The following is a 25543-nucleotide window of genomic DNA, read 5'->3' on the forward strand; positions in this document are numbered from 1 at the left end:
AAGTTATTAGTCAAGTGTAAAGTACTTCATCAATGTTTTATAGTTTAAAAACTCTAAAATGTCATCCTTTTGCCTTGAATTACACCTTTCAGCATTCCAAGAAAAATCTCTTCTTTTGCTTAGATCATAAGTAGAATGCTGGGCTGACATTGTATTTTAGGTTGCCAGATAAAATACAGGGCATCAGTTAAAATTCAATTTAATAACGATTTCTTTTAGTATAAGTATGTCTATGCATTAATACTCAAATATTATTTATTAAAAATTCAAATTCACAGGGCATCCTGTATTTTATTTTCCAAATCTGGCAGCCTAATTATATTTTAATAGACAAGTTTACAGACTACAGTACAATTCCTTGATCTGCTATTATCTGTGCCCTCTAAGAGATGAGGACACTGACTAGTGGCCTCTAAAATTCATTTCAAACCTGAGGATTTGATAACTGTGATAAGACAAAGAAGCTGGTGGAATCAAACCCACTTCCAATCCCCCAGTATCACCACTTCCTACCTGTGTGGATTTGGTTAAGCTAGCCTCTCTAAGCCTATCTCTTATTATGCAAAATTTTCTTCTTTCTAAGACAATTATTTTTCTCCTCAGTGGATTTGCATTATCCATTTTTAGTGCTCATTTCTGAACTGCGTTATCAAAATTCGAATTTTCTCTCTGTGAACAGAGCAAATTCAGGATTCTAGCTCTTGACCATTATGGTTAAGAATAAATTCGTTCCTGAGAGATTCTTCTTTTTCTTGTTTACAGTTGGAGCTCGAGGCTCACCAGTCACACTTGAGAATCTGATGCTGAGGGAGGGAAAGGTTTCAGAGTCTTCCTGTATTACTTACAAGGAAGAGGGAGGGGCGTCTGGGTGGCTCAGTGGGTTAAACCTCTGCCTTCGCTCAGATCAGGATCCCAGGGTCCTGGGATCAAGCCCCACATCACGTTCCCTGCTTGGCAGGGAGCCTTCTTCCCCCTCACTCTCTCTGCCTGCCTTTCTGCCTACTTGTGATCTCTGCCTGTCAAATAAATAAATAATCTTTTTTTTTTTTTTTTTTTTTTTTTTTTTTAAAGGAAGAGGGGGTTTGGGAATTTGGAATAAATGTCTCCTCCTTTTTTCTCCCCTGGGGAAGGGACTTTGCCTGGGCTTGGCTGAAGCTAGCTCCTGTTCATTAAACACCTCTGCTCTCTCAGTTGTACTTTATCCCACAACTCAGGGAACCCTGCAAAACAGACACACATTACCCTCATTATATTGAGTGAGAAAATGTCCCCAGGTGATACGTCTAGGCTGAAAACACACATTCAATTCCTAGGTCATGGAAAGCATCTCAGGCTGGTTACCTGAATTTCTGGCTATTGAATAGCTTGTTAGTAGTCTCTAGTTGGCCTGTTTGTTTCTCTAGAAGCTTGCTTAAGGTGATATCTATGTAGATGTTTTCCTCCCAAAGATGGTGCTGTGTAATAGGGTTTGATGAAATGTGGTCCATCCTTTCCCTGTGGGAGCTGGCAATCTGGAGCTAAAGTGCTTCTGAAATGTTATTTTTAAATAGTTTGGAAAACATACTACAAATAACACCTGTTTATTGTCTATGTTAGAATACAAAGCTATATGGAGGGAAAAAAACAGAACATAATCTGCCTGTCCTCTAGAGAGACACTGTTATGTTGATGCACTCTCTTGTAGATAGGAAGGTGGATAAAGATACACAGTTAAAAAATAGATGTTTAAGATGTTGTTGTTTCATAGAAATAGGATCAAATAGAATAAGCCATTTTGGATTTTTTTTTTTAACACAGCAATATATCTGCACCAACAGATTCTGTGTTTTCATCGGCCAAGATATATATAATAATTTTTAAAAGAGAATTAAAATCGAAATTGTGTGCTACAGATTCTATATTGTTAGGTTTTTTAAAATGTGTCTCTTCTGGAGATGTGAGTTGTGATCATTAGCAATCCATATTTTACTTTAATTGTAGAAATCTTGGTGGAGAAGGAAACAGAAGAGAATGTGGTATCCATAGTGGCTGTTTTTCAGTCCTTCTGAATGGGACCCGCAGTTTTTGTTTTTTTTTTTTTTTAATAGCTGCCTCATATCTGGAGGACAGTTTCTGTTGGGATTCTCTGACTTAAATTTCACTTGAAAGTTTCTTGGGCATGTTGAAAGGCAGAATCTGACCTTACTTTGTGGATACACTGAGGCTGTGTGCTTTAACAATTTTATAGAGTGAAACAAAGCATTTGGACCTTGACATGAAATTAAATTCCAGAATAACGTTGTACTTTCCTCCTCCAATATGACAGACCAAACTATTTGAGGCACCAGAAACTATTTGAACCACGTCGCCTGAGAAGTTACTCAGATTCTTGATTTCACCTGGTGACAGGTAGTGCAAGTTGGAGTGATGGCTTCATGGTAACACACAGCTGAGTGTTTGCTCTGAGGGTAGATTTCACTGCAGCTTGGTCTGTGGTCAGCTAAGGGAGCAGAGGAAACCATACCTTCTCAGTGAACAGGGCTCTGCATGTCTTGGTTGCCTCACAAATGCTTACTGATGGTCATTAAAGAAATGACTCTCCAACTTCCTGTACTCAGTTTTTTTGCCAGTGGGAAAATTCTTTTTCAGTAGGTGGCAATGATAAAACAAAACAAAACAAAAACAAACAAACAAAAAACAAACCAACCAGGCAAACACATTTTCTACTATGGCAAGTGTAGTTCAGTGAAAGTAGCAATGAATGTGCCTTCAAAGACTTGACTTGAAGTCCAACTTTGCTACACACTGGTTCATTAGCCCTGGACAAATGATCAGGCCTGGCTTCCTTATCTTTTAAAGTAGAAATAATGATCTTTCATTTCTTTAGCATATTCTTGTGAAATTAATACACAGGAAATATTTTATATACCATAAATCACTTATGATAAAGATTAGATCAAACTTTTCTTGATCAAGGCACTCAAGAAAACCAGGCACTGTGTTAAACACTTTGTATGCATTATCTTCTCTAACACTCAAAATTTCGGGCAGTGGATACTGTTTGCTATCCTCATTTTACAGAAAAGACAACTAGTGGCTAGAGGGCTTATATAACTGACCAAGGCCACAAAGCTTCTCCCCTCGCCCATACCTGGTGGATGGAAACAACCATTAGCACCAGAGACAGAAGGTCAGCAGGGAAATGATAGAAAAGTCAGGACAGAATACTGTATAAATACACTGACTATATCATTTTTTCCCCTCAAAGTAAGTTAGGTGTACTATTCTTGTATATAGGATGTCTTTAGGACAGGCACAAAGAGTTTTTTGTAAGTTATACATTTATTTTAACATTAGGAAAATATATACATCTAGCATAGCAAATCCCTGATTTTAGGGTTGTGACTTCCTAGGATGAGAGTGTAGTTCCTAGATACTCAGTTCAAAGAAATAAGGTGATTTAAAGACAAATATAAAATAATAGTACAGGTGTTATGCAGATATGTAAAATCAGATGTATGATAAAACTGTTTTAAGTGTGAGACAGCTACGTCATAAAAGCTGTAGTTAAAGATGATATTATGCATGGCATTTACCAAGGCTTTACATAATAAGATTTTGGTGTTTTGCGCATATGGGCAATAGAAGGGTGTAAAAATTCAGATGTGGACTTTTTTTTTAAAGTAAGCTCTATGCCTGGCACGGGGCTTGAACTCCCAACCACAAGATCAAGAGTCAAATGCTCCATTGACCTGAGCCAGCCAGTTTCCCCCAGATGTGGACTTTGACATAAGGCAAGCTGAATATAGTCAATTCAAGATCAATAACAATAATATTAATCATAATAGTTATCATTTATTGGAGCTTACCATGTTTTAGAGATGCTGTGTAACACTTTATACTCTGGGCCTAATTTAAGTCTTCAGTTATTTGCACTTGGAGAAGCTGCTGTGGGAGGAACACCAAGAAATAGTACATCTGCGCTGTCCCGTATAGTCACTCCTAGTCACCTGTGGCTCTTGAGAAGCTGGAATATGGAGAGTCCAAATTGAGATGTCCTGTGAAGGAGTTCAGAAAACCACCCCGAAATACACCTCTTTGGAACAAGGATTATTTTGAGCTGATTGCACTTGAGAAATAGTAGCCATAGAGAGCTCTGTGCTCTCCCCATCTGCCAAAAGCTGGCATACACGTCGTCTTATGAAATTGTTCCTTCTCCCCTCGCCCATCCATGGAGGATGAAAACAACCTTAGCACCAGAGACAGAAGGTGAGCAGGGAGATGGATCTGTACAAATCAACCTTACTATAAGAACCCTAATCTTCCATCTGTCTCCTCCATATATTTACCTTCCTACAATTTACCATGTCTAGAAGCCCGAACTCTTTTTCTTGTGTCTAGTTGCTTCTCCACAACTGATCGGCCTTGGTTAAAATGACATGTAAGTCCCTAGATCTAACCTCCTTTCTAGGTCTTCACTTCTTTCCTACGAAGACCTCTGTGCACGTAAAAATTAAAATGCTAACATCAAATAAAATGTGTATGCCTTTCTTCTGTTAATTTGTCACCTGTCAGTTTAATTCACATGGCTTCATTACTGAATATAAGAAGGTGGAGGAAAAAGTTTTTTTTATCTTCTACACATTGGAACTTGAAGACTTAATATGGGAAACACAATGTGAAATATCTCAACTTTTAAAATATTGATTACATATAGAATTGACAATATTTTAGATATTCTGGCCTAAATGATATGGTTAAAACTAATTTTACCTTTTTTTTTTTTTTTTGAAGTACTAGAAAATGTAAAATGACACATGTGGCTCTCAATTTTGGCTCACACCATATTTCCAGCAGACAGCACTGCTCTAAGTGAGGTGTACAACTATACTCTTGGCTTATACCTGGGCTGAGGTCCCAGGTTAGGTTTTCAGCTGGGAAGATAAGGTGTTTCCTTTGGTTTAATTAGCAGGTATAAATGCAAACATACCCAGGGTTCGACTACTCTGCTTCTGCATTTGCATTTTCCTACAGAGACCACCAGCTGCTGAAAAGCCAGAGAGGGATAACGAAGTCTGCTTCTTGCTGCTTTAGAGCCATTAAACTCTTAAGGCAGGACATTGCCCCTTGATTCTGTGTGCAAATAACAGAGTATTACAATTAGCATCTGTGTAGTTACACTGATATAATTTAATGGGGTCAGGGCAAATCACATTATTCTGGGGCTGAAGTGCATTCATGATGGGTAATTTATTCATAGGTGAGTTATGGCAATTTCTTAAGAAGTCTCTCAGAGAGTGAGTTCCAGCACCCAGAGCTTGGAGGGTGATTGTTATTGTAGCAATATATGCCATTAAAACAGGTAAACTGAAATTAAAAATCCAACATGAGCTCTTTCTAGTTCTAACACAGGGTCACACAGTGAGGACCTAAACAAAGAAAACCTCTCTTGTGTCAAATAATCATGATCCTTCCCATTTTTCCTTTCTCCCTACTTAAGTGGATTAGCAATAGTGTTGTCTGCAAAGCAAAGAAATTCAAAGTACATGCATGCGCCCGCATGCGTGTGCGCGCGCACACACACACACACAAATAAAAAGTCAAGATCCTTAAACAACAGCCATTTTGTAGGACTGGGTAAGTGAAACCCAGTACCCCACTTCCTGCTCTCTGGACCACTCCTCCTATAGTTTCTTATTTCCCCTCATAGTCCATTTGTTGCATTTAGGAGAAAGAGTGCTGGACTCAAAGGAGAATATCGAAGTTCAAGTCCTATTAAAGGTGATTCATGGCTTTCTGCCCTTGGAAAAGTCCCTTGACTATTCTGAGCCACATTTTCTTCACCACCCCAAAAATATTATCAAATATAGAAAGCAATATGGAAAACTCTGCCACATGGTCAGTAGTGTGAACTTTTTAATTTAATTTTATTTTATTTTTTGGTAAGGCTCTCTGCTTATAATGAATTATTTTAATTAGTTTTGTTACTCAAAAGAAACTTCTGCATCAAAGCCCCCCACCCTGAGATACTGAGGTGTTTTGGAGCGGGGGTGGGGATGAAGGCAGGGTCCAGTTCATATTAGGAATCCTGGTCTGTAGGGTTGTACTTGAGCATGACTTTCAAGCCCAATCCCTTTCTGGCTGTTTCATAAGCTTCCAGAACTTTCTCCAGAGGAAATCTATGGGTTACTAAGGGCTTTACTTTCACAGACTTGGAGGCATCAAAATCGCCATTGGCCATGTGTTGCAATATTGAAACATACCCTTAATATCCATCTCCTGGATGGCAGCGTGCACTGGGGGCACAGGGCTCATCTCAGAGCCCAGCGCTACGTGCACCAGGGTCCCATCAGAATGAGAAGCATCAATGCCTGAGTGGATGGTGGGCCCCGCTCCTGGGAACATGATGGTCACTTTTCGCTTGCACCCCAGCAGATCTTTCACTTTACTGACAATTTCCTTAGGGCTGTCTTTGGAGATCTGGAGGACAATATCAGGCCCAACTTCCCTAGCTTTAGACAACTGAGAAGCAGACAGATGAGTCACCAGCACTTGAGCTGCAGTCATTGCCTTGGCCATGATCAGAATGAACAGTCCCATGGCCCAGCTCCACACACAAAGACCCTGTTCCTCAGGGTGATTCCAGCTTGCCGGCAGGCATGGATCCCCTCAGACAGTGGTTCAATCAGCACCCCCTCTTCAAAGGTGACATTGTCAGGAAGCTTGTAGCAGAAGTCAGCGTTGTGTTTATAAAACCAGTAGAGGTTCCTGTCATCAGGGGGCGTGGCATAGAAGAAGATGGATGGTGACAGATTATACCTGCTAATCTTACAAAGTTCATCCATTTCTCACAGAGAGCTAGGCTCTGTGGCAACACGATCCTCTGGCTTTAGGTGCTTGAACAGTGATCCCACTTTTATGACTGTCCCTGAAGCTTCATGCTCCAGCACCACTGGCTTTTCCACAATAAAATGGCCAATTCGACCATGCTGCCAGTAGTGGACATCTGAGCCACAGATCCCAACAGAATGTGTCTTCAGCAACAGTTCATTTGGGCCTGGTTCAGGGATAGGATAGTTGTCCAGGCTCAGGTCTCCAGGTCTGTGCACCACAAGAGAGAGTTTCTCAGGCTTGGCCACCTCCATGTCGTTTTCTCCCTGCTGGGAGGAGGCTAAACTCCACAGGACATATGATAGATCTGGTCCAGTAATGTTACATTTTAATGACCAAAACGTTTCTTCTTATGGAAGGAGCTGAGATGTCCTTCAATGGATGAATGGATAAAGATGTGGTCCCTATATACAATGGACTATTACTCAGCCATCAGAAAGGATGGCTACCTACCATTTACATCAAGGTGGATGGAACTGGAGGCTTTATGCTAAGTGAAATCAGTCAATCAGAGAAAGACAATTATCATATGGTTCACTCATTTGTGGAATATAAGAAATAGTGCAGAGGATCATAAAGGAAAGGGAAGAAACCAGAGAGGGAGACAAACCATAAGAGACTTAATTCTGGGGAACAAACTGAGGGTTAAAAAAGGGGAGGTGGATGAGGGAAAAGGGTAATTGGGTGATGGGCTTAAGGAGGGCACATGATGTGATGGGCACTGAGTATTATCCGCAACTGCTGAATCTCTGAACTCTACATCCAAAAATAATGATGCACTATATGTTAGCTAATTGAATTTAAATTTAAAAAAAAAAACAAACCTTTTCCAGGTCTCATACCTTAGCTTTTGGCTGCTTATTAAACTTCTTCTTCATAAGAATAATGAGAATTAAAATTTAATGAAAACCCCCTATTAATTTAGTGCCTTCCTCTCTCTTAGTTTTTCTACTGTGAAATATTATATACTTTCTGAAGAAAAAACAAACATGTGGATTAATAAATCATTATAAGGTAATTATCTGTTTAAATACAATCTAGATCAGAAAACAGCATTGCCAGCACCCATGAGAACCCCCAAAGGGACTTGGTTCTACAACAACTTCGTTTATCCCCTTAAGAGTAACCAGTATTCTGGTTTTATGATAGTCACATTATTTGCCTTTCCTTATATTTTTAATATTAACATATATATCTATAAACACTGATTTTAGTTGTTTTGAGATTTTAAATAACCAGATCCATGCAGACACTTGTTTCTGACTTCTTTACAGCATCACATTTGTGATAGTTATTCTTGTTATTGTGTCTAACAAAGGTTGCTTCATTTTCACTGCTGTCCTCTGTTGTGTGAATACACAATGATTGATTTGTCCAATATTGTTGATAAACTTCTGGGTGTTTTCTAACTTGGACCTATTCAAGTAATGCTGCTGTACATGTTCTTGTCCATTTCCTTTGGTGCACATGAATATGCATTTCTAATGGATCTGTTACTAGGAGCAGAAATACAAAGTCACAGGTAATAAACATGTTTAGCGTAAGAAGACACTGCCCAATTTTTGTAGAGTGGTGGTATCAATTTAGACTCCCTTCAGGAGAATTTGAGAGTTCCCTTGTTCTACATCCTTGTCAAAAGTTGGAGTCGTTGGTTTAAAAATGTTCAGCTAATCTGTTGGGTGTGTACACAGGTATGTTTTTGTGGTTTTAGTTTGCATTCCCATGGTAACTAATGAACTCATTGTCATAGTCTGGTAGCCATTTGGATGTCTTCTCTTGTCACTGTTCAACTCTCTTCCCAACTTTTCTCCTGGGTTTTTCATCATTTTATTGATTTATAGGACTTCATTTTATATTCTAGATATAACCCCTTTATGTGTGTTACACATCTCTTATTCTATGCCTTAAATTTTCATTCTCTTAATGATGTCTTGATGAAAAGATGTTCTTAATTTTGATGTATTCAAATTTATCAAACTTTTATTTTATGTTACTGATATGTTCACTTTAAAAGTCTTCTCCTACACCTGAGGTCATGAAGATGCTCTCCCACATTATATCCTCAGGGTTTTATTATTTGTCTCTCACATTTAGATCTATAATCTATCTAAAATTGATTTTTTAAAAATGAGGTATAGGTAAGGGTCAAATTTTATTTCTATATGGATATCTAGTTTTGCCAGCGACATATATTTCAAATGCTAATCTTTTTTTAAATTTATTTTTATTTTTATTTATTTATTTTTTTAAATTTATGTATTTTTTTATTAATTTTTTATTTTTTATAAACATATATTTTAATCTTATTCCACTACTCAGCAGTGTGACTGTCTTCCTCTGGGTTTTCCTAAAAGCAGAGCTCTGAGGGAAAGGGTGCATGGAGGTCTTTTATTTGGGGACCCCAGGTAGCAGAAGTACAATACTGGGAAAGTGAAACAAGAAGACAAATTCAATACAGTATGTATAATAGAACTGGCTACTACTATATGTAACTGGTGCTCAGTCTTTTTAAGGAGGCATATGAAATGTAACTTAGAACACTCTGCCTGGGAACAAAAACAAGAAGAAGAAACATTTCCTCATTGGGTCCAAAGCTGGCTTCAGAGATGTTAATCCCTCTAAATCTCCAGATTGCAAGTGTATGAGTGCTGAATGTGGACATCCCACACCTGGGGCATTAGAGAAGTCTTAGGGCAGGGAGAAAGAGGTGTGCAGTGTGAGTCAAAAGCAAGGTGTGGTGACCAGCACATGCATGATGCTGGTGAAGACCAACATGTTATTGCAGTAGCTGGTTAAAGTTAAAGTTGGAATGGAAAGGATTTTGATGTGATTCATAAGATGATCCTTATTTGAATCAATTGATCTATCTATCTCTATTTGAACTAATACCACACTTTACTAAAAATTGTAGATTCATACTAAGTCTTTTCACCCAGTGGATCATGTTCTCCCCACTGTTCTTCTTCAAGAGTGTTTTGATGAATGATGGTTGTTTGCATTTTATGCACATTCTAGAGTCAGACTATCACTCACAAACAAGCCCTAGGGACTTTGATTGAAATTACCTTGAATAAAAAAAAAAAAAAGAAAGATGAAAGAAAGAAAGAAAGAAGAAAGAAAGGAAGAAACAACCTTGAATCTATAGATAAGTTTAACGAGAAATGCCATCTTGATAGCATTAAAGTTTTCATGAATATAGTTATCCTTTAATTATTCTAAATAATGTTCTTTAACTTTTCTGCAGAGAAGTCTTACAGCATCTTTTGTTAGATTTCTAGGTATTAGGTTTTTTTTTTTCTTTTTAATTTTCTAACTTAGTCACTGTTATATGGAAAAGAAATGGATTTTTGGATGTCCAATGATGTTACAAAACATATTAGTTCATTGTCATAATTTATAGATAATTTATATTTTCTACATGTTGCAGTCAGGGCATTTGTGAATAATGATAGTCTTTTTCCTCCTTTCCATTCTCTGCATGATTATATCTCTTTTGTGCCTTACTGTCCTGGCTGAGACTACCAATATGTTGTGGAGGGAAGGATGACAGTGGGCATGCTTACCTTCTTCCAGTCTCAAAGGGAGAGTATTAGTATACACAATTAAATTGCTAATTAGACTGTAAAGGATGTTCTTTATTAGATAAAGGATATTTTTACTTATAGATTGCTAACAGTTTTTGAAAATCACAAATGGATTTTGAATTTTATTTAATAGCTATTTCACAACTATTAAAATACATATTTTTTCTTTATCACATTAATGCAATAAATTACACTGATATTTTTTACTGTGTATTTCAGAATAATTTTAGATTTACAGAAGAGTTGGAAAGATGGTACAAAGTGTTTCCATATGCCTTCACCATTTTCTTTTTAATTGTGTTATGTTATTCACCATACAGTACATCATTAGTTTTTGATGTAGTGTTCCATGATTAATTGCATTTAACACCCAGTGCTCCATGCAATCGGTGCCCTCCTTAATACCCATCACCAGGTTCACCCATCTCCCCACTTCCATCCCTTCTAAAACCCTCTCTTTTTTTCCCAGAGTCCATAGTCTTTCATGGTATGTCTTCCACTATGATTCCTCCCCCTGCATTTTTTCCTTCCCCTAAATGTCCTCCATGCTATTCTTCATGTTCCACAAATAAGTGAAACCATATGATAATTGACTTTCTCTGTTTGACTTATTTCACTTAGCATAATCTCTTCCAGTCCCACCCATGTTGATGCAAAAGTTGGGTATTCATCCTTTCTGATAGCTGAGTAATATTCCATTGTGTATATGGACCACATCTTCTTTATCAATTCATCTTTTGATGGGCATCTTGGTTCTTTCCACGTTTTGGCTATTGTGAACATTGCTGCTATGGACATTGGGATGCATATGGCACTTCTTTTCACTACATCTGTATCTTTGGGGTAAATACCCGGTAGTGAAATTGTAGGGTCATAGGGTAGCTCTATTTTTAATTTGTTGAGGAACCTCCACATTTTTCCAAAGTGGCTGGGAATTTGCTTTCCCACCAACAGTGTAAGAGGGTTTCCCTTTCCACAACTTCTCCAACATTTGTTGTTTCTTGCCTTGTCAATTTTTGCTGTTCTAACTAGTGTAAGGTGGTACCTCAATGTGTTTTGATTTGAATTTCCCTGATGGCTAATGATGATGAACACTTTTTCATGTATCTGTTCACCATTTGCATGTCTTCTTTGGAGAAGTGTCTGCTCAGGTCTTCTGCCCATTTGTTGACTTGATTGTTCTTTGGGTGTTGAGTTTGAGAAGTTCTTGTAGATGTTGGACATCAGCCCTTTGTCTGTAGTGTTATTTGCAAGTATCTTTCTTTTAATGTTAAAACCATGGTATGTTAACTAAAATTGGATATTTAAGAAAAATTAACCAAACCTATATTATTGGAATTAACCTCAAATTGGTTATAATTTTTACCCTTTTTTATATTGCTGGACATGTCAATTTAAAAAAATATTTTTTGTATTTATGAGTAAGATATGCTTAAATTTTCCTTTCTGACACTGTCATAGCTAGGGTTTTTAATCAAAATATAATCAAAGGAATTTGGGAAATTTTATTCTTTTTTTGATTTTTGGAGGAGTTGATAAAAGCTTCGTACTATAGTTCTTTCACTATTTGGTGGAAGTCTTTGTGAGTAGGCTGTTAAATTATAGATTCCATTTATTTGGCAGTTACAGAACAATTCAGGTTTTCTATTTCTTTTAGATTCAGTTTTCTTAATTTGTATATTTTCTAGGAATTTATCTGCTGAACCATAGTTTTCAAATTTATTGCCTTAAAGTTGTTGTAATACCCTCTTGTCTTATTAATTGTTGGTAGATCTGTAGTGATATGCTCCTGTTTCTTCTTGATAGTATATTTTTGTTCCTTCTCCTTTCTTTTCTTTAACCATCTCATCAGAGCTTTATCAATTTTATTATTTTAGTTAAAAGAATAATACTTTGTTGATTCATTTTCCTGAATATTTATCTCACTGATTCTGCTATTATTTAAACATTTTTTTCTTCTATTTCCTTTGGGTTTTTTTTTTTCTTCTTGATTTAACCTCTTAAGACAGATGCTTATTCATTAATTTGTAGTCTCTTTTTTTAAATACAATATATGTTTGTAAGCTGTAATTTCCCCTCTAATTGCAGTTTTAGCTTAATCTCACATTTTGATAAGGGGCATTTTAGTTATTATCCAGTTAATATATTTTCTAATTTGTGTTTCAATGTCTTCTGTAATTCATGGGTTGTTTAAAGTATATTTCTTAATTTATAGGCATGAAGTTTTCTGCTTACCTTTGTTTCTTGTTTGATTACACTGGGGTCAGAAACTGTGTGTTTTTAATTAATTGAAATTTGTACCACCTTTAGGGTCAGGACCTGATCAGTTTTTGTAAGTGCTCCATGAGTGCTTGAAATGAATGTGTGTTCTCTAGTTCTTGAACACAATTTTCTATATATGTCCCCTAGGCCATGATTGCTACCTGTGTTCAAACTTCTGTGTCTTTGCTGGTGTTTTGTCTGTTATGTCAGTTACTGAGAAGGGTGTATTTGAATCTATTCTGATTACCAACTGGTTTATTTCTCCTTGTAAGGGTAGTAATTTTTATCTAGTATATTTAGGGGCCATATTATTAGGTAGTTCACGTCTTCCTCATGAATTAATCTTTGCTTTTTACTTGAGGATTTTCAGCCAATCTAGTCAGGAGATGACTTAGGTTTGGGTGCAGTGCTGTGGCTGCATTCCATGTACCATATTTTATATTTCTCTAGTCATACCTTGTATTTAGGAGAAGGCCTAGTTTGCTAGATGGTTTTCCCCAAGGTCAGATCCACCACCAACTTGAGGTTTCATTTTGCACTTTGCTTTAGGGAGGTTTCCCTCTCACACACACCCATTTTTGTCCCTTTGATTCTCTCCTTCCTTCTCCCAGAAGTTTCTGTTATTGCTGGTTACTGAATGCTCGTTGATGTGGGTTGGGTGAGGAGCATTCTTTGTTCTGATTAAGCCTGAGTCTTTGGCAAGTATCATGTCTATTGATCTTGTGAGCGTGGTCTTCTCAGAGTTCCTGCCTCTTCCCCAGCTGTAGTTCTGGACTAAGCTATATCTGCTTCCTGTTCAGGGGTAGATAATTTTTTTCTGTTTCCTTCCCTTAGTTTCAGTGGGGTTTCACTTGAGTAATGGGTGTGTGGAGGGGCAAGATTGTTTCCTCCCTGCCCAGTTTTGTAGGCAAGAAAGAAATAAGGGTCTGGGTAGGTTTTCTGGCCCTGCAGCTATGGCTACTGTTCCCCTTCCCTAGGTCTATACCAGAAGGGATGTCCTCTCAGGACCCTCACCAATGTTTTGGCAGGGGGCCAGTGAGGGCTGTGGATATAACTACAATTGCATCATATAAACTCCATCTGTATTTGCAACCTCAGAGAACTCTCTACATTCACACTAGGCCTCACCTTTCCTTTACTAATTCACGAACAATTCTAGATGAACTCTTCTTACCAGTGTCTGGTTTTGTCTATCCAAGTAAGCAAGTATTCACATCCCACCCTCTCCTGCAAGCATCTGACTCTCCTTAGTTTTGACCTGCTCTTTCCCTAAGACTTCAGCTTTCTGATAGGTTTAAGAATAGTTATGACCCTGAAGTTTTTCTGATTTTTGTGTTGTTACTGCAAGGAAGGAATGTTTTTGTGCTCTCTATATCCCAAGCAGACTGGAACTTCATTGAGTTTCTTAAATCTGTACATTGTTATCTTTCTTTAGTTTAGGAAATTTCTCAGCCATTATCTGCTCAAATATTTCTTCTATTTCATCCTTTCTCTTTGCTTCCTCTAGGTCTCCAATCAATATGCCATGTTAGACCTTCTTTCTGTATTTCTTCTTTTTCTTTCTAGAGGTAATACTGTTTGGGATGCCTTCTTATCTGCATTTTTTTTCTAAATATATATATATATGTGCGTGTGTGTATATATATATAGCCAATAAATATTATGTGATATTCGTTTGTTTTAATTGATACAACTCTAACTTAGTATATATATTTTATTCTTTTCCTTTAACATCATGACTTCTAAATCTATCCATTTATATAGACCTAGTTACTTCATTTAAATTATAGCATTGTAAAATCTCTTTATAGTATTTCATCTGTGAGAGTACTAGAATTTATCAATTTTTCTATTAGTGAAACAATAGGTTGTGAAAAGCCTTTTCTTTCCATTATAACTTTGCTTCAATAAATGACCTTGTATAAACTATCTAGGACCAGGGTTTCTCTGTGGTATACACCTAAAACCAGAATTGCTGAGTTATAGATTATACTACATAGATTTTAAATTTCACCAGATAACACCAAATTGGTATCTGAAGTGATTACTATAAAGTATAATCCTGTCTGTTTTCCCACATCCTCACCATATATATCTATCTATGTGTGTGTGTGTGTATATATATATGGTATATATATATATACCATATATATATGGTATATATATATATTATATTATATATATTATATTTCATATATATATATATATATACCATATATATATATGTTTGGTAATATTGTACCTTTTGATTTATCAATCCAATATTGTGAAATGATGCCATCAAATCTTAATTTCTCTGATGTGAAGTTGTACATTTTTTATATTGTCATTTGTTGTTTTGATTTCCTCTTTATATCATTTGCTACTTTTTCTATTTTATTTTTCTTAATAATTTGTAAGCCTGCATATAAATTATTTTCACTAATCTTTTTTCTATGTTGTAACTCGTCCTAGCCAGCTACTTATCTTTCAAATTTGTTTATGGTGTTTTATCACCCAGAATTTTAAAAGGTCATATTTAACAATTGTTTCCTTTATTAATTGTGCTTTTCTTTTTTTTTTTTTTTAAAGATTTTATTTATTTATTTGACAGAGATCACAAGTAGGCAGAGTCAGGCAGAGAGAGAGGAGGAAGCAGGCTCCCTGCTGAGCTGAGAGCCCGATGTGGGACTCGATCCAAGGATCCTGGGATCCTGACCTGAGCCAAAGGCAGAGGCTTTAACCCACTGAGCCACCCAGGCGCCCCTAATTGTGCTTTTCTGTTTTGTCTAACAAATCATTTCAGATCCCAATGTCAAAAAGACTTCCTTCTACACTTCTTCAAATAGATCCAAAATTTTTTCTTAACATTTCAGTCTAAATCATCAGAAATTCTTATGTAGAGTGTGATATAAAGATTTAATTTTAGTTTTTTTCCAAATAAAGATACCATTTATTGAATTATCTTCTTTTGCCTTCAAAATTTGTGATGTTTTATTTCTTATATTTCAAGTTGCTAATGCATTAGTCTGTTTCTCTATAGTTTTCATTAACCTACAGTCTTTCTATACATGAATGCCTCACACCTTGTTATTGTTTTAATAGGAATTCTTTTTTGTTTTAATTGTAGTAGTCTTAATTCAGAGAAAATCTTCAATATCTAAGGAATTTAATCTACAGACCTTCCATCTACAGACCTGATTATTTCTCCATTTATTCAGATCTTATTTTTAATTTTTTAATTAAGTTCATTTATTCTGATCTTTTTTGAAGATTTTTTATTTTTATTTTTATTCTTTTTAAATATTATTTTATTTTTTCAGTGTTCCAAGGTTCATTGTCTATGCACCACACCCAGTGCTCTATGCAATACGTGGCCTCCTTAATACTCACCACCAGGCTCACCCATCCTCCCACCGCCACCCCTTCAAAACCCTCAGTTTGTTTCTCAGAGTCTGTAGTCTCTCATGGTTTGTCTCCCCTTCTGATTTCCCCCAATTCACTTTTCCTTTCTTTCGCCTAATGTCTTCCATGTTATTCCTTATGCTCTACAAGTAAGTGAAACCATATGATAGTTGACTCTCTCTGCTTGACTTATTTCACCCAGCATAATCTGTTCCAGTCCCCTCTAATCTTTTTTGTGACTTTTAGTAACATTTTCTTCAAGGACACCTTCAGCATCAATTTTAGGTTTCCTTTTGCATTTTGCCTCAGTGCAGCGGGAGAAGGAGACACAGTCTTTTTCTAACTTTTGTCCCTTAGATTCTCTCCTTCCTTCTCTCTGTAATATATTGAACACATTTGATAATATCTTCTTGAGATGCTAAGCATCTTTTATTAGATCTATTCGTTTTCTTGGAATGATTCTTATTGCAAATGACAAGTTTTCCTCTTATATTTATTAATTGGTTATTGATAATACATAAATAATTATTGATTTTTATAATTAGTTTTATATCCAGCAATCCTGCTGAATTATTTTATATGTTCTGGCAGTTTCATTTTTTCTTTTAATTTTCTATATAGACAAATCATTAGCAAATGACAAAATTTCTAATCCTTGTATTAGTTTTTTTCCCTGTCTTATTCCATAGGCTAAGCCCTTCAGCAAAATAAGCATAGACATTAAAATGAGAATCTTTGTCTTATTCCTAAGTTTAATGGAAATGCCTCTAAAGTTTATCAAGTATGATGTTTGTTGTAGGTTTTTGAAAGTTTTTTTTAATTTTTTTTATCAGAAAAACAATTTTTCTTGCTATTATTTGATAAAAACTTTTATTAGGAGAATGTGTGGAGTGTTGGGTATTAAGGAGGGTATATGTTGTGATGAGCACTGGGTGTTATATGCAACTAATGAATCATTGAACACTACATCAAAAACTAATGATGTACTCTATGCTGGCTAACTGAACATAATAAAAAGGAAAATGTGTGAAATATTTTCTTATCTGTATGCAGTGAGGTGACTGTATACCCCTTTCCCACAATACTTGTCTTTAGTGTGGTGACTTTTTTAGATAGTCTGATATTGATACAGTCATGCATTCCAAGGATAAACACTGCCTAGATGTGATTTATTAGATTTAAAATATAGCTGGATTCAACTAATGGGTATTTTATGTAGGAGTTTTACATCCATATACATAAATTAAGTCAATTCCTTTCTATTGTTGACATAAAAATATCCCAGTCTTAGAAAATAAGTTGGAGGGGCTCCTGGGTGGCTCAGTGGGTTAAAAGCCTCTGCCTTCAGCTCAGGTCATGATCCCAGGGTCCTGGGACCAAGCCCCACATCAGGCTCAGCAGGGAGCCTGCTTGCCTTCCTCTCTCTTTGCCTGCCTCTCTGTCTACGTATGACTCTGTCTGTCAAATAAATAAATAAAATCTTAAAAAAAAAACTTACAAAAAAAAGAAAATAACTTGTATAGTTGTCTTCTTTTTCTAATCTTTGAAGCACTTTACATTAAACATTTAAATTAGAATTATAAATGTTTTTGACCATTTGTTGAATTCTTTTCTAAAACTGTCTGGGCCTGGAAATCTTTATGAGAGGGAGATTTTCAAAATATTTCTAATTATTTGATATAGGATGGAAAATTTGCTATGTCAGTTTAGTCTGCCATTTGAGAAAAAGAATCTCACTTTTCTGTACATTGTATTTTTTTCAACCAAGGGCAAACAAAGATTCTTCTTTCTGAACTTTTAAAATTGCATATAAAGAATCCCTAATCATCAGAGGATTGAGAGCATGATTTGTGTATATTCAAGGACTTATGTTTAATATAGAAAAATTTTGCTTTTCCTTCAAAAGGGGGTACTGCCATTTGATCTCCACCCAAACACTGGGTACCATCATGCCTGCCCTATACAATAAATTATTAGAGTTACTTATAGTATACCTATTTGCTGTCCTTTACATAACAATAATAATCTTATGAGAAGTTTTTTACTATAAGTTACACAAGAAGGAAAAAGATGATTGGAGAAATTAAATAACTTGGCCAAGGTTTCTTGGCTAAGTAAGCGGCAGAAGAGGCTTGTGAAACCATGTGTATCTGATTTATTACATCATAGTTGGCATTCAGAAACATTTGCTATTTCCCTTTAATCGTTGCTTTAATACAGTCTCTAGCAGAAGAATTATTTGTCAAACCAGTTTTCCCTCAAGTTTAATTTGATTTCATTAACTCCTTTCACAACTTCTTTGGCAAAAGCAATGCTTGCAATATTTTGTTTAAGCAAAAGCAATGTTAATATTCCCCATACCTTCCCTAATTATTTTACTCCCTCACCTAAATTATCTGTGCATAATCTTTTGTATCTTTGGCTAGATTTATTAATACAGTCTCAACAGATCCATTTAGTTGAACAAAAGATATGAATAACTTTTTTCTTTAATCGTCATAAACTGGCCATACAATTGAACAAACAACTTTTTGTCAAAGTAGTAGAACCACTGGGAAGGCTTGTTTCATTGTTTCTGTTTTCCAGTCGACCTCTGCCTTAGCACATGTGAGAGTCAAGGTCAGTAGAAGGCAAAAAGTCCAGTCTATATCAGAATGACCTGATCTTGAATTCTGGCTTTATCATTCTTAATGACGGGCAAGGGGAAACTTAGCAAATTGCTCATTGTCTCTAGCTAAGCACTCTCTGGCATACTTTCCTTCCTTTCTAAAATTTTTATTTTTTGAGATATTTATACCATAAGAGTCACGATTTAAAGGTATTCCAATTCAGTGATTTTTAGTACAGAAAAGGTTGTGTAGTTATCACCATGATCTGATCTAGAACACCCAAATCAGAATTTTTTAAGTCTAATTTCATCACCGCAAGAACAAACTCTGCCTTTGTTAGAATCACTCCCCATTTCTCTCCAGCACCTGGAATCACTAATCTGCTTTCTGTGTCTATTTTAGACATTTCATATAAATGGAACTATGTGGCATATGGACTTCTGTGTCTGACTTCTTTCATTTGGCATGATGATTTCAAGGCTCATTCATGCTGTAGCATGTGTCACTATTTTATTCTTTTGATGGCTGAATAATATTCCATTACATAGCTACAGCCGATTAGGTATCCATTCATCTGTTGATAGATATTTTGTTTCTACTTTTTGGCTCTTGAAAATAATGCTGCTATGAGTATTCAGGTAAAAGTATTTGTGCGAATGTATGTTTTCATTTCTCTTCCATATTCCCAGGAGTGGTATTAGTGAGTCATAGGTAATTCTATGCTAACTTTGTGGGGAAGGGTCAAACTATTTTTTACTTTAGTCGCCTCATTTTACATTATCACCAGCAATGTATAAAGGTTCTAATTTCTTACATCGTCCTTAACACTTGTTAATTTCCTTTTATTGTTTTAATTATGGTCATCCTGGTGAGTCTGAAGAGGCACCTTATTGTGGTTTGATTTTCATTTCCATTGTTTAATTTTTCTCAAACTAATAATGTTGAGCAACTTTGTGCATACTTATTGACCATTTGTATATCTTTGAGAAAATTTCTATTCAAATCCTTCTGCCCACTTTTAAGTTGGGTTGTTCTTTTATTGTTGAGCTTCAGAGTTAATACCCTAGATACTGGATCTTTACCAAATATATGACTTGAAAATACTCTTCTTTCCCATGTCTGGGTCATATTTTACTTCCTGCATAATTGACACACATTAGATGCAATTTATTATTTAATCTTAGAGCATCCTTGTGAAATAGGCAATATTATACCCATTTTATAGCTGAGGAAACAGTCATGGAAGTTATATGGCTTGTTTAGATTCATACAGCTAGTATGAAGCAAGAGCTAAATTCAAACCAAATCTTAGGTTGAAAGTCCATGAACTTACTGACTGAATCAATGTATGATTTATAAGCAACCAAATATGTACAAATATGGCTATGGGATCAGAGAAAACAGAAACTTATGGGAGTCATAGCGGTCTGGAGAAGATTCAGGGAGTCAGATTTTCAAAAGAATACATAGAGAAGAGTTTGGCAAATGATCCGGGAAAATCATATTGTTAACAAAGGCCTTGATGTGGGAACACAAAGTTGATTAAAAAACCAGTAGGTGAAAAAAAAACAAAAACAAAAACAAAAAAACCCAGTAGGGGCAATTGGGTAGCTCAGTTGGGTAGGAGTAGACCTTTGGCTCAGATTAAGATCTTGGGGTTCTGGGATCAAGCCCCATGTTGGGCCGGCTCAGTGGAGAGTCTGCTTCTCCCTCTCCTGCCCCTCCCCCTCACTCACACCTCTCTCTCTCTCTCTCTCTCTCTCGCGCGCGCGCGCGCGCACACACTCTCTCAAATAAATAAATAATTAAATAAAATCTTTTAAAAAAAGCAACCAAGAAATAAATAAGTGGGACTGGAGTGGAGGATATTGTAAGCAATCAAGGGAGATGAGACTAGAAAATTAATTTCATGTCCTGAAGGGCCTGTGTTACTACTTTTTTATTACAGGCAGGCAATGGGGCACCATGGAGGCCTATAATAGGGAAATGGCAGGATAATGGTAGAGTTTTAAGGAAATTAGGCAGAGTAGATTAATGGAAACAAGGACCAGAAGAAAACATTATTGGAAATTGGATGTAGATTTGTCATGAGATGACAAAATCCTGGTGAAAATGGTAGGGATGGAAAGTTTTAAAAAGAATAGAGATAAAAAATACATTTCATAGGAAGAATCCAGAAGCCATTTACTACATGATGAGTAACTACAGTGAGTTACCACAAGTGTAAAAAAAAAATCTCCACGTTAATGTTACAAGTTAAATTTAGGAGTAATATTAATAAAAATAATGCCTGACACCAAATAAGTGTTTTTTATTTGTGAGGGAAAAGAGAAACACCATGGGCAATTAATCTTAACTAATGGGTAATAATTTAGTTGGAGGACAAATATTCACGGTGGACAAAAGGATATGCTGTGTCTTGAAGATGTTATATAGTGCCCACAAACAACCCTACTTAATAGATGAGAAAATTGTGACTCAGGTAGGTCAGGTAACTTGGTCCTTTTTGGTAATTACCAAAATTACACAACTAGGGTGATGGTTAAATTTATGTGTGAACTTGATGGGTGATGAGGTGCGCAGATGTTTAGTTAAACATTATTTCTGGATGTGTCTGTGAGGGTGTTTCTAAATAAGATTAGCATTAGAGCCAATAGACTTAAAAAAACAAAAACAAAAACAAAAAACTTGTTGCTGTTCCCAGCCTGGGTGGATGTCATCCAAATCATGGAGGGTCTGAATAAACAAAAAGGTCCAAAAACGGAGAATTTGCCCTTTCTCTGCCTGAATACTTGAACTGGGACAGGGAATTTCTGTCCTGAGACTGGGCATTACACCACCAGCTCTCTTGGTTCTTAGGCCTTTGGACTCAAATTGTGACTTACACCATCCGCTACTCTGGTTTTCAGGCTTATTCTAAACTGCACCATCAGCTTTCCTGGGTCTCCAGTTTGCAAACAGTATATTGTGGAACATTTCAGCCTCCATGATGACATGAATCAGTCCTCCATAATAAACCTCTGTGTGTGTGTGGGGGGGGTCTCCTGTTTGTTGTGTTTCCCTGAAGAACCCTGCCTAATAAACCCAGTCAGATATTAAGTGGGGACTCAAGCTCAGATTTGTCTTAATGCAGTGTGAAGAGTCTAAGAAAATCCAAGCTTTTAATCTTGAAAACCTGAGAAAATAGTAAGATCATTAACTGAAATAAAACACAGGCTTTTGAGTGGAAATTGAGGGAGGAAGAAAGTATTTTGTTTTGAGCTTCGTGTAGAAAGGGGTCATTTACTTGGAAATACTTAAACATAGGGAGAAAGAATGAGAGAGAAAGGCAAGGTGTGTGTGTGTGTGTGTGTGTGTGTGTGTACATGTGTGTATGTGTGCATGTATACACAAGAAAAAGAAGGAAAAAGATTCGAAGCCATGGAAGATAAACCAGTTGTGGAAGTAGCATGGACAGAGTGAAAAGGAAAATGCTAGACCTTAAGAAAGGGCCAGATGAGGGAGGGGAAGAGGTGGAAGAAGATGAGCTGCCAGAGAATTAGCAGGAGAATAAAGAATTGAAAGGAGTGTGCAGGAAAGTCGAGAAAAAAAGAAAGAAAAGGCAGTGCCTTGCCATATGGCATCTTGTGGTGCTTTCAAAACCCACTTAAGACAGATGTGGTATAGACTCAGTCCAGGGACTGGAGGCATCGGAGAGCCATCAACAGAAAAAAAAGAGACCATGAGTTTAATTATGTAAATTGGGCGGTGTTTAGAAGGAAAGAGGGTTGAAGTTAGAGGAGTGCTAGATCTAGAGATTATTTGGAGTTGATCGGGCTCTGTGTGTGAAGGGAGAGAGAAGGAAGAAGGACAGGTAGAGAAATAAAACCTTTAAACTGAAGAAATAGATTTCTAATGGCTGTGCTAAATACCTACTAGTGGATTGGAAAGGTTTTTGTTATTGTTGTTTAAAGTAGAATGTTAAAATTTATTTTCAGGCAGTGTAATAGGCATTTAATTCTCTCTGCCTAGTAAGATAAACAGAATCATTACTAATTTTTGGAGACATTGAAATTTGTCCTCCCTTTAGGGGTATTGGGTCATTCACCTATCCCTAAATCACAGAGAGTGGATAATCACCTATGAGCTTATATTTAAGAACATTTTTTTTTCTGTGAGTTTTACTTATGGGAATTTGGATGACAGAAGTAGAGTAGTGTCATCTCTAATAATAGTAGTTAACACTTCCTGTGTATTTACTACAACCCTGACACTGTTGTATGTGTATTTAAGTATTAATTCATTAAATTCCCCCAGATATCCATAAGCTTGGTACTATTAAGGATGAGGAAACTGAGACCCAGAGAATTTAAATGACTAGCCCCAAATAGCAATGGCCATGGTGGTGTCAGAACCAAAACCCAAATAGGTGGTCTTGCTCCAGGGCTGTGCTCCAGTAATCTCTACATTAGACTGCCTTAATACTGTACTGTCCTTGAAGATTTCCAAAACTCTTTTTTATTTCTCTGATTATCCATCACCCATGTGGGATGGGTTTGTACTTTTTAGCAAAGTGGAAACTGAAACATAGGAAAGTTTAAATTGGCACCAGTGAATAAGGGATTGAATATGAAATGATGTCCTGGTCTCCCTACTTTTAGAACTGTATGCTTCTTCTTAGGAAATGGTAGAAGATAAAAGGAGTCAAGACTAGACATTGGGAGTATGGAGAGTCATCACAATTCTCACTCAGCAGCTATGGAACAACCACCAAGCTACTTACATAATAAGGTTCTTGGTTTTTCTCTCTGTGAAATGAAGGGGTTGGGGTTTGATGATACTTTGACACTAGAGTGATACGTGCCAGTATAAATATAATGCAAGCTTTGTATATAATTTAAAATTTTCTAATAGCCACATTAAAAAAGTAAAAACCACTAAGTAAAATTAATTTTGATAAATTGTATCCACTATATGATCATTTTGGCATCAATCAATATTTTATATATATATATATATGTATATATGGCTATATACATATATATATATATATGGCTAGTGTGTGTGTGTGTGTGTGTATGTGTGTGTATATATATATATATGGCTAGTCCAAACTGAAATGTATTATGTTTATAAAGTATACAGCAGATTCTGAAGAACATATATATATATATATATATATGAAATGCGACATATATATATGTCGCATTTCAAGTGCTCAATGACCACATGTGAACAGCACAGAGCTCTACCTTAAGTAGCAAGCAGCATGAAGTCTCTTTTCCGAAGACAGGTAGCTAGAAACATCACAGCGAGCAGCAGATGCTGAGATATTTTCCTGCCCATCTGCTTAGCTTCAAGTCCTCCTTTTTCTCAAACTCCAAGGCATCTGCCTGCCTCAACTAAGTAGAGTGGGAAATTATGACTGATGGCCCTCTTCCTACAGCCCCAGCCCCTGAACAGGCAGTACCTGTGAAGCCCACACAACAAGGGCATCATCTTTCCAGGCTGACAGCCCTGGGAGATGACACCCGTGGTAAATTAAGCAGAATGCTGATGAAAAATGAAGTGTGGCCACAATCTAGCAGTCCTAGCAGTAGACAGAGCCTGCTGTGGTCCTTGACAACTGCGTTCTCTCTTAGATCTTTCCATGGCATTCGAGTGCTGGGTCATCTATTATCCTGCATGTTATGTATGAGGAGAGAAATAAAATGAAATGGAACTCACATAATCATCGTAAAGGCAGATTTACTAGATACCATCACAGTTCATCTGGGGGAGGAAGTTCCCTTCCTTGCAAGAGGGCATGCTTGTTAAAAAACACTCTTTACAGTAAATGAAGGATTTTTTTTACACTTCAGAAGTGCAGGTCAATCCTTGAAGAGTGGAGGGAGAAAATTTTCCCTTTTGTTAATCTGGCAGGCTAACTAAATCAATACATTTATAAGAACCTAAAGGACAGATTAATTTTGAACAATTATTTAATTTTAAAGGGTAAAGGTCCTAGACACCCACCAGTCTGCTTCTGAGAGTACTAATTAGTGCAACTGGGTCCATGATTTTCAACTGTCATAATAACCCCCCACAATAGAAAACAGATCATTGATATCCGTAAATAATTGACAATAACCAATACGGTAATACATTTAAAAAAGAGTGTAGCCTCCCTTTTTGGTCAAGGATTGTTTTGAAAGCCTCCCTTTTGCAAATTAAGTGATGTGACTCTGACATTGTGTTCCAGAGCTAGGAGGAATCATCCTGATCATCTGATCCACGGCAATCAGAAACATGGTGACTCACCTCTCTTTCTCTTATCCCTGTGTGTCTTGCTAATCAGTGCATCTCCCCACTAAGCCTGAATGTGGCTTCAGAATTCTCCTGAGCAAGGAGTTCCAGACAGCAAATACCAAGCAATCATCATTATCAGGGTGAACCTGTTCACCCTCCCTTATCCAGTCTGACCTTCTCATCTTGTACATGATAACACAAGACTCAGCTATGTTTCTGTCTACAATCTCATTTACAGAGAATTGTTGGTGAAAAGACTAGAATCCAGGCATACCTTCCAGTCCCTAGGCCTGTTATTGTATTCTACCCGTGGAATGCAAAAACCTGTTTCTTGAGTGTGTCTCTGTCTAGACAGACAGAACTGTGCCTGTCCTTTGTGAACAAGGACCACATCTCATAAAGGACCATCGACATGATAGTACTTTAGATTCTTCAGAGAAATCCTTGGGCCCTGGTGCAGAGGCCTCTATTATATTCATGTTCTTATGCTATGGTTATTGTTTTATGCTTCATTCTAGTCATTCTTTGGTTACTTTAGATGGCTTGATGGTATCTACATCTTACAGA

General features: G+C 36.6%; 1 pseudogene; it reads right to left on the minus strand.

The window, feature by feature from the left end:
• Positions 1-6058: 6058 nt before the first annotated feature.
• On the minus strand, positions 6059-7124 carry LOC132027522 (sorbitol dehydrogenase-like; annotated as a pseudogene).
• Between the last annotated feature and the right edge of the window lie 18419 nt (positions 7125-25543).

The sequence above is a fragment of the Mustela nigripes genome, chromosome 12, assembly GCF_022355385.1.
Source record: "Mustela nigripes isolate SB6536 chromosome 12, MUSNIG.SB6536, whole genome shotgun sequence".
Lineage (NCBI taxonomy): Eukaryota > Metazoa > Chordata > Mammalia > Carnivora > Mustelidae > Mustela > Mustela nigripes.